This window comes from Otolemur garnettii, unplaced genomic scaffold (genome assembly GCF_000181295.1).
Source record: "Otolemur garnettii isolate 467f Iridium unplaced genomic scaffold, OtoGar3 scaffold00009, whole genome shotgun sequence".
NCBI lineage: Eukaryota > Metazoa > Chordata > Mammalia > Primates > Galagidae > Otolemur > Otolemur garnettii.
This window is the reverse complement of record NW_003852404.1, coordinates 25,561,446-25,571,919: the sequence shown is the minus strand read 5'-3', so window position 1 is coordinate 25,571,919 and position 10,474 is coordinate 25,561,446. Positions and strand designations below refer to the sequence as shown.

General features: G+C 36.6%; 1 non-coding gene across 1 annotated transcript; it reads left to right on the top strand.

Annotated features, from left to right (window-relative positions):
- The first annotated feature begins 5,524 nt into the window (after positions 1-5,524).
- On the top strand, positions 5,525-5,631 carry LOC111723252. The gene has a single exon (XR_002771831.1). It is a non-coding gene; the product is annotated as a U6 spliceosomal RNA (small nuclear RNA).
- Positions 5,632-10,474: the final 4,843 nt, after the last annotated feature.

The window sequence follows — 10,474 nt, the reverse complement described above, 5'->3', positions numbered from 1 at the left end:
TTTCTTGAATCACAGCATACACAAGTTTGAAGAGACTTAGGGAGTCCTCAGGTAATAGCATTACTTACATTAACGCTAAAGGACATGCCGATTTTGTTTCAGGTCCCCCAGTCTAGCTCAGCAGTAAATGACGTTCTATTCTCATTATGAGAAAATCTGTGCAATTAGATGGTTTATTTCTAGAGATGGAAAACTGAGTAATCTTCATCTTCACTAAAACTCCTAGACAACTTCCTTTTAAATATACCTTCGGTTGGTGATCTGTACATTGGCAAATCGGGCTGATGAGCATAATGATCAGCATAGTTATTTTGAGGTTCATTCATATCACATGTATTATTATTTGTTCCTATTTTACTGCCAAGTGTTTTTATTGTATGGATATACCACAATTTTGTCAACAGAAAAAGTAACAAGGAAGAAATAAACTTTACCTAAAATCTTTTGAGTTTATATCCTGTGAGATAATTTTCTGTCCATACATCCACTTATGGATAGTTAGTACTGCCCCTCCCAGCACAGTCATGTTACACAGGCCTTCTTAACCTGCTTTTCCATTTATCAATATATCATGAACATTTTTATTTAAATGAGTTTATACCTATCTCATATTTTAAATATTTAACAGATGCTTAATAATCATTTTCAATTCATTACTATTAAAAATGCCATAATGAAGATCTTTGTAAATGTAATATTTCAAGCTTTCCAGATTATTGTCTAAATGTTATGTTCTGATTCACTATTATCGTAGTATCTATTAGGCTTTATAAAATATAAAAAAATCAGAGTAAGTCTTATTGCTGGCCTACTGGGGATCAAGGGCTCAGGAAAATAACCAAGTGCCTATCAGTGCCTATGTCTATTTTTAGCAATAAAGATTGAGGGACGAGACACGTGCCCACTCCTGTGCACATGGCCATAGCTCACACACGTGCCTATCCACCTGAAAACCCTTTATGAATAATTAAAAGTTCAATTCTTTTACATTTTCCATTTTAGAAAAAAAAATCAGCCTGAGTCTACTCTGGGTTAACCACAGCTAATGGAAGCTGACAAGAGTGAAGCTCAGGACAAATCCCTTGGGCAAGAAGCTACAGCTCTATAGAAGACCAAGAAACTAAGTCACTTCTCAGTCAGGGGCAATAACACTGACACCTAAGAGAAATAGTGTTAAGGGTGCTTGACAGTTGGAATCCAGGAAAGAATTATCAAAAAACGCTGTATTCTGGGTTCATGCCTAAGGCAGATGACCTGGTTGACAAGCTTCCCCAAGCTAACTATATTAATGCTTCAGATCAGTGTAAGAGGAACTAGCAGCAGCTCTCCTTAACTAATCATGTTAAAATTGTTGACAGATTTTACGGGATTGTCAGCTGCATAACTATTCATCAGTGGAGGGAGGAGAGAAGGTCATGCAAATTGATTAGAATATGTGCATCTTCTTTCTTTTGGCATTGTAAGAATATGCGAACTTTCTTTTCTTTTTTTCTTTTCAATTTGCTAGTCCTTCCTCTAGTAAGTAAAACTTTCCGACAACAGCTTATCTTTTATATTTAAAAAGAAAATATAAAATTACACGATGTATCTGTCAGTTCTGAGGGTTGTGCTGTGCGAGTTGTAAGCTGCATATCTGGGTCACATACTTATGTGAGGAAAACATAACTTTTTAGTCAAAATGTAGCGAGTCAAGTGTTGTTAGAATGTACTCAATATAAACCCTTAGCCAATAGTTGAGTCTCGAGATTTAAAATTGTGCCTATTAATTAAGTTTATGTTTAATGGTGATTTAAGTACCTTTTTTCTCTCATGGAAAAGTATTCCAATCATTTCTGCTTCTGGGAGTAATTGGTGAATTACTAATTTGTGAATATTCTATAAATTTCTTTAAAGGATGGTTTTCAAAACCCCTAAAACTCATGTCTATGTGTGATTTTGCTGTACGAGGACTTAGTTTTACTTCCTTATTTCCCAGGAAAATAACAAATATTTACCTGTCAAAAGTGAAAATGATATTCAAAAATTAGAAGTAACTTGCATGATGCAAATTAGTATTATACCACATTTCTCTTTAGGCAGTACTTGGATTGACTTCTAGGAAAAACAACAACAATAATCCTACTTAAGTCTAACCACCTGATTCTCAATTTTACTCTAACTCAAGTCTGGACATAACTTTATGGTTGAAATACTACCCTCTTCTCTTAAAACCGAACGTCACTACAGCTACTTACCCAGTTGTTTCTACAGTTTTTCTAGGCAGGTACAAACTCAGGTACGTCTAAGTTTGCTGCCCCCAAATACATAGGGTGTAGTCCTGCTATATTCCTTTTACCCACTAGGTGACATAATAGATGCAGCTTTTCAGTATTTTGTCAAGGCACATGTATAATTGTCGGCGCAATACTCTGATGTTTGCTAATGGAAGCTCAAATGCAAATGTATTGCTAGAGCAATGGCCCTTGAGGGTTTATTCCTAGTCACTTCAGTGTTTATAATTTGCATCTTGGAACTTCTATAAAAATGTAATGATTGACCAAGAAAATACTAATTTTCATTTTGCTCTACAACTGAACAGTGATTCCAGTGAGAAAAATTACAAGAAAAACACCACTGATGTTTGTTTAAAAATGTGTCTTTGAGCACTAATAATCTGCTTTGGCAAGATTGATTGAAACATGGAAGCAAAATATAAAGAAGACCAGCAGATGTTACTGGTCCTCTCAGGGTTTCCTTTAGGATGGGACTTAAATCATTCTTAATCTCTTGCTACTCTATAAATAAAACCTATTCTTTAAAATCACTGCAATGTGAGTGTGGAAACATTTATTAATCTGTAATAGTCCACTTTTAACTACAGCTTGATAAGGTTATGATTCAAAGCCCTATAAAGAAAAATCATATTTTGAAGGAACTGGAAAATGTTTAGGTCTATCTTATTCTTGCTGATTAAATAGAAGAATTCTTCAAGTGAGAAACGTAGACAAAGAAAAGTTCAAAGACCACAGGCCCACCATACCTTTTACAGGTTCTGCTAGTCTTTATGTCCAACTTCCTTTTAGAATATGGCCAAGTTTAATTTTGCAGTTTTCACATGTCAATCAAGATGCTTATGAATTACCTTGTAACAGGGCAACCTAAACCTGTTTGGGAAGAGGGCGGTCTGATGTGCACATTTATATATTTCTTATCAGAACAGAATGCTTGGTGGCTAAATCTCCATGAAACCCTTTCTATGTATAGTGTTTCATCCTAGGAATATTGCTTTTTATTTTCGACTGTATTCTGAGTTTTGTATAATTGGTGACATATAGCATCAATTACAAGGATAGTAACATATTTTGATCAGACTTGATGTTATGGTTTCAAGTAGTTACTAACTCTATGGTAATTATAAACTAAAAGAAGTTGCATATAGAGCAGAATCCTAAATAACAGTATAACGGTAATAGCTAACATTAATTAAAGGCTTAACATTGAGTTAAGTCCATTGTAAATGTTTGAGAATATTCTTGTTCACAATTTCCTATAGTTCAATGCAGCTATCATACTTTTTTCATTCATTCCTATAAATTTGAATATCATAAATTCCAATGTATATCTCCAATCTGGAGCTCTGCTCTGAGCTCCAGATTCCTATATTGATCTCTATACTTAGATATCCTAGATGCTCAAGCAAACCCTTGATCTTCAAAACCAGTTCCTTCCCTGATTTTCCATCTTAGTTACTGGAAACTATTCTTGCCTTGGCTCAGGTCAAAAATCTTGGGATTGCCTGGGCGCCCATGCTCAGTGGTTAGAGCACCAGCCACATACACTAGGGCTGGCAGATTTGAACCCAGCCAGGCCTGATAAACAAGAATAACAATGAAAATAGCCGGATATTATGGTGGGAGCCCGTAGTCCCAGCTACTTGGGAGGCTGAGGCAAGAGGATCACGTAAGCCCAAGAGTTTGAGGTTGCTGTGAACTGCGACACCACGGACTCTACCGAGGGTGACATAGTGAGACGGTCTCAAAAATAAAAATAAAAAAAATCTTGGAATAACTTTGATTTTTCCCTTTGGTGGTCTCACACACCAAATTTAATCATCAATAAAGCCAGCCATTGTTCCCTACCTCTACTGTCACAGTCTTGGTGGAATGATAAAAATATCTCAGGCTCATCTTTCATTCAGCTAATTGTCACAGCATCCTAATTGTTCTTGTCTGTTAAAAACATGTCAAATCACAGGAAATCTGCTCCAAATGCCTCAGTAGCTTCCCACTTCACTCCCATTGAAAGTCAGCCCTTAGAAAGATCTAGAAAGTTCTCCAAGGTACTACAAGGTAAGGTTAACAAGGTACTCTACCATCAATCAGTTCACTCCCTCCCTCTGTGTTCATCTGTCTCTTATCTCTTCCATCATGCTTCTCCTTGATCTCCTTGATATGGTGCCCCAGGTGATTCCCAGGCCTTGCTCTCTCACCTGTCAGACGTCTGCTCAGCTGACATGTTTATATTCACAGAGTATAATTCCTGACACCCCCTACTTCCATTGTTCTCGTGTTCCCTACTCACTCTCCTTGGTTGTTTTCTCTCCACTGTATTTATTAGCATCTAATATACTATATGCTTTACCTGCTTATTTAGTTTGTTGACTATCACCTTCCATTAGAATGTAAATGCATGAAAATATAGTTTTTGTGTGTTTATTTCCATCACCTGAAACAGTGATTAGTACTTTATAGACTCCTAGTAGAATTCCATGAACTAGGTAAATAATAGTACTGTTGGGTAGGGAGTTCGTTCTGTTTTGTATGTTTTCTTATAATCTGTCTGTCCCCTGTTTCCATGAGATGATCACTGGGTACGAGCAGAAACGTTCTTGCATGTTCTGTGATACACAGCAGGAATGTGGAGAAGACTTGATAAGGGGAGCTGCATGAATAACACATTTCACTTTGTCAACGATGAGATTCAAGGATTGTAATAGTTGTTTTCAAATATTTGAAATGATTTTCATGTAACTAATGCCAATTTTAGGAGAAAACATTTATTTGCCTGTGATCCATGTGGGGATTGTTGCCTGTGGAAGAAGGGATTTATCCTGTTGTTTGCAGAATGTCAAAAAACTGAAGCAATGCTGGGACAAAAAAGACTCCACCCTTCCTAAATCTTGCCTGCCTATCCTTTATAAAGAAGGGATATGGGCAAAGCAGCAGGTATTGTTATCCAAGTAGTACAGAAAATACCTTTTAATCTTTACACTGGATACCGTGAGAAATTTGTGCATGCAGCAGGAGGTGTGGGGGTAGTCAAGTGGACATAGGTCAGGACAGTGAGGATCAGGAGAAGGGGCCTTGCTGCTCGGTCCCTCCGGAGATGGATGTTCCCTGGTTCTTAGCTCCCAGTGCCAACAATGAGCACTGGTGCCTAGCTGATGACCGTTCACACAGTAGTCATGATCACATACATTTATTGCAGAACACAGGCAAACAAACCACAAGGAAAATAGGACAATATGCCTTAAAGAGCTAGTAGGGTGCTTGCTTCGGCAGCATATATACTAAAATTGGAACGATACAGAGAAGATTAGCATGGCCCCTGCGCAAGGATGACACACAAATTCATGAAGCATTCCATATTTTTTATCCAATGTACACACCCCTATTATGAAATTAATTTATACCTTTTATATGAAAGCTATAACCTAATAACAGCCTAAGAATACAGGGAGGGGGGAGGGAGAGAGGAGGCGGGAATGGGTGGAGGGAGGAGATTGGAGGGATCACTTCTGAGGTTTAACTTACAAGGGTACAAGTGAATCTAAGAGTAGAATGTGAACGTTTTAAAACAATAACTAAGAAAATGACATGAAGGCTATGTTAACCAGTTTGATGGAAGTGTTTCAGATTGTGTGTGAAAACTGTACATTGTACCCCAGAAGTGCCTTAATGTACATAGTTACCATTCAATTAAAAAAAAAAAAAAAGAGCCAGTAGGGTCTCTCCTTATCAATGGAGCCTCAGCATACACCTTCTTTTAAAAGCTTACTGAGCTACTAGTTTGTCCCAACTTCCCCTTGCCCAGCCTCCCAACACTGGCTATTGCCTCCTGCCTTTGGGGTTACTTGACGGGTTGAGGATACTTAACAAAACTTCAGCTTCACTTGAACCTTTTCAAAGAGTACATGGGGGTCAAAATTTGTGATTTTAATTATGTGATCATTGGCCTAATGAGCACAGGTCAATGTAGGGTCATTTGGTCTCCTCAATGTCTGTTCCCACTGAGGAGCTGACCCCAGCCTCACTCACTCGGTTTGTACTCTGACTCTTAACCACACTCCTCAGGCTTCTGTCCTATCCAGGAGAGAAGCTGGGTGGCAGAGGGCTGTCTCCCTCCTAGGCAGAAAGAGAGAAGTTGGTGCTGAGACAGCACATCCCCCCCACCCCCCCGCTTCAGGCAAGGCAGTCTTGGAGGGTGGGCCAGGCGTGTGTGACACCCCGCTTCCATCTTTCCGGAGCCAGCCACTGCTGCAGTGGGGCCTGTCTGCCTGAGTCTGGCCACGGCTCACACAGGGCAAGAGGACTAGGTTGTACCCAACATTATTAAGAATATGAAATTTGCCACTGGAAGGCAGATGCCAATCATCTATTACAATTCCCTTTTGTACCTTTGTGGGAGCACTGTGAAATGATCATAATTTTCTTTCCTAATGCTGGTGAGGTTTTTAGCTCCAGGTGAAAGAAAGAACACTGATGCCATTTGGCAGTGTGTGTGTTTGTGAGAGTGTGTTTGCAAATTGCACTGTGCAAATGTCTTATTGATGCTTTATATTTTTTATACTTTTTCATTATAACTCCACTCCCTGTTCATTTCCTGCGTTTCCCTGAAATATACCTATTTAATGATGACATGTGTCAAAATGGTAAATAAAGAACAAAACCGGGTATACCTTTTGATTTTCCTACAAAATAAATAAAATTGATGTAGATCCAAAACTTAAAATGAGCTAAAGCTTTAATCTTGAGGGAAATTGAAGGTAATCACATATTTCTAATATATTTAATACTATATACATAACATAATTAGAAAACATTGATTTGGACTTGTGTCTTAATTAATAGAGTATGTTTTCTGGAAGTTTTCAACCTGTTTTCCCTTCAGGTATCCAGATTAATTTTATTATTTTCAAACCTCTCTATCATTCTCACATTACAAGACCTGTCAGGGAAAAAAATAATTTGCTAAACATGTGATGAGAAAATAGAAACTTAATAATATAAGGAATCGTGTCTCACTTCTCACATCTGCAAGGCTCTGCCAAACAATGCCTGTGATAGGTGTGTATAGATAAGAATATCTTTATTTATTGTGATATTGTTACCACAAGGTATAGCATATATTTACACAAGAATTTTTATACATAATACACATACCTATCCTATCTATATTTTTGTGGACTGATACTAATATTTGCATGTTTAATCATCTTGGTAACAGATCCTTGGAAGCAACTAGGTAAGTCATTAGAGTTTGAAATTTTATAAATCCATAAAAATCTCAGATGAGAGAAAAAGCAGCAAGTTCAGATTTAACAATTAGTGTATTTTTTAAATAATAATAGAGTCAATAATCTGTCGACTTTCAAAGTTAGCCATTGAAATAAAGTTTCCTGGGAACATTTAGGTATACCTAATTCTTTGTGGAAAAGTATAAACTCAATTTGAAAAGATACAACTTTAAAAATTCAAGTGAACATTGATATATGGAAGTAACATATTTTTATAACCTAACCCTTGGGTAAACTTGACATATTTGCAATACTCTGCATGTAAATTACTTCAAACTATTTTGAGTCCTCTTCGCTGATGGACTTTAAGAGTAATAGTTTCCCTGTTTTACTTCAAGTAAAATGTAATTTTTATCAGTGCAATAAAGCATTTTCAAAGCAATTAATTTGCATTAATCCATTTGTGTCTTCTGATGCTGCTAGTGAAATCTTATTTGGCAGAGTGTCAGGCCATTCACTCTGATATTCATAATTTTCTTGGGACTTGAGTTATAGATACGGGCTTACCTAAAATGAATATATGGCGTCTCATGATAGCTGAGTAGTATCTCCCCTGGAAACCATGTTTACTAAGTAAGCTGTTATTTGAAATAACATTTCCTTGTTATCTCAGGATAACACTGTAAATGATATGTATTATTCAGAATACTGAACAAATATTTTCAGGAGCTCATCAGGCACCTGACTTACTGCTCTGAAATTGTCACAGTGTTACCAAGAACAAATCCTGTTTGTGTATATATTATGAAATTAGACTATACCAAGCCTCGAGGCACATACAATCATTCTTTGAACTGTACAATAAATCCTGCTGCTCTGAAAAGATTGAAAGCCTATTTGCATTTGGCAGAGGTAATGAAAGGCATCTTAATAGACTCAAATAGGCAGCTTTGATAAGTAGCGGCGAAACATAACTGTTCCTTGGGTGTGATCAGGTGGGTTGCTAACATTGCACATTGCTTCTCTAGGTGGCTCTAATTCAGTTTCCCCATTTGTACAATAGCAAATATGAAGCATTAGACTGGTCGATGGAATGAGCTTCAAAATTATTATCATGTGGAAATAAACAGAAATCACTCGTTTCATCAGCAAATATATGCTGAGTATAAATACTTATAGTTTGCTAGGATTTTCAGATTTACTGTTAGCTTGATAAGTGAACATGTTCCCAAGTTGCCATAATCTCAGGAACAAACATATAAACAAACAAACAAGAAAGCAGAAAGAAATAGAATCTGTGTTCCAAAGGGGGTTTGCATGATTACTTATAATTATGGAAAGTTCCTCTTGCCGTAACAACTCTATCTATGGACCGACATCTGGTATGTAAGGTTTTTCTTTTAACGTAAGTTGGCTTTGGGTAATACATATTTTTTTCTAGAAAGTTTTAAAATTTCAGATGGCACCACTACCTAGAAAATACTCCCTTCCATCAGAGCAGACTAAGAGCAATTTTCAAATCAGTATTCTAGCCTCACCCATGCTATCTCATTTGGAAACCTTTATCCAAGAAGAGATTCTGCCCACACTCAAAAAACACAGCTAACATAATGTCTTCATGCCTATTTGTCCTAAATATTGCTTAAAGAGACTAAACACAATGCAATGGCATAAATAAAAATAAACGTCCTTCAGCATAACAAGAGCATCATGTTCATCACACCTGGATTCACTCTCATCACAGCTGATGTGTACAGGGATGATTAGAAATCATATAGATACTGATGAGGACTGAGAGGAAGTTATTTAAAATTCTGCTACACCTCATGCTCAAAATATCTCCACCGGCTTCTAGTCACTCTTATGAACAATTTAGGAAACATGTTTTTTTTTTTTTTTATCCTGAGAAAGCTTAATTTTATGAATATTTTAGATACATTTAGCCAGATTGGAATTTTGAAAACTGCAATCCTTACATTTCCTTCTCTATTTCATATCAGGTGTGAGTAATTGAAAAAAAAAGTTAAAAACATCAACAACACATGTTTCCTAGAAAGTATAGATTTTTCACTATGCAAAGACAATTTTTATATTGGTTCCTGGTTATTTTATAGCATTGTGGTAATAATTATGACCTGGGTCTGATTTTTAAATAACGTAGTTATGTTACATTCACCATATTCCACACTTAGAAAACAAAACTCAGCACAAGGAAACCCACTTGTAAGTATCTTTAAACCTGCCCTTTATAGAAGATGGACTGACATCATATCCGTTTTCGGTACAGGATGAAACACAAATACCAAGCAGGTGGGGAAATATATGCAGGTTGGCGGTCGGCTAAACTTGTGACCTCTTAGACACAGGGTTCATTTACACCCAGACACTGGGATCATGGCATTGAATTCACCCAAGTTTAAACATATCCATTTAAACATCAATCTAAGAGAGGATTATATCAAAATTGTAATTGTTGGTTAATAAATAATAACAAATAAATGAGAGAGAATGATCTATGAGTTAGCTAAATAATAGAGGTTTTACAAATAGTCTATCACCTCCAAATTATCAATACTGATTTGAGTCATTTAATCACCAGTTTTTTTTTTTTCCACGACTAATAGATTAACTATTTGGTGTACAGGTTTTTAAAAAAATATATATATTTTTTATTTTTGTTCTCATATGCTTTCAATATTCTTAAGGTTGGCTGTCCTCTCCTGCCGGTGGAAATGTGTTTTATGGTTATAATATCTGCTATGAAACCCTTTTAGAGCAGATTGTTGGATTCTATCCCAATCTTATTCTTAAGTCTCTGTACTATTTTTTTCCTAAGTAAAAGGCCTAACTGGGCTGACGATGTTGCTCTTTTCACCATCCTATTTCTGACTTTTCCATTACCACAGACACACCTTCTGTACCATTGCTGAGTAATAGGCATGCTGCTCTGTCTCCCCTGGAATACTACAATTTGTCTTT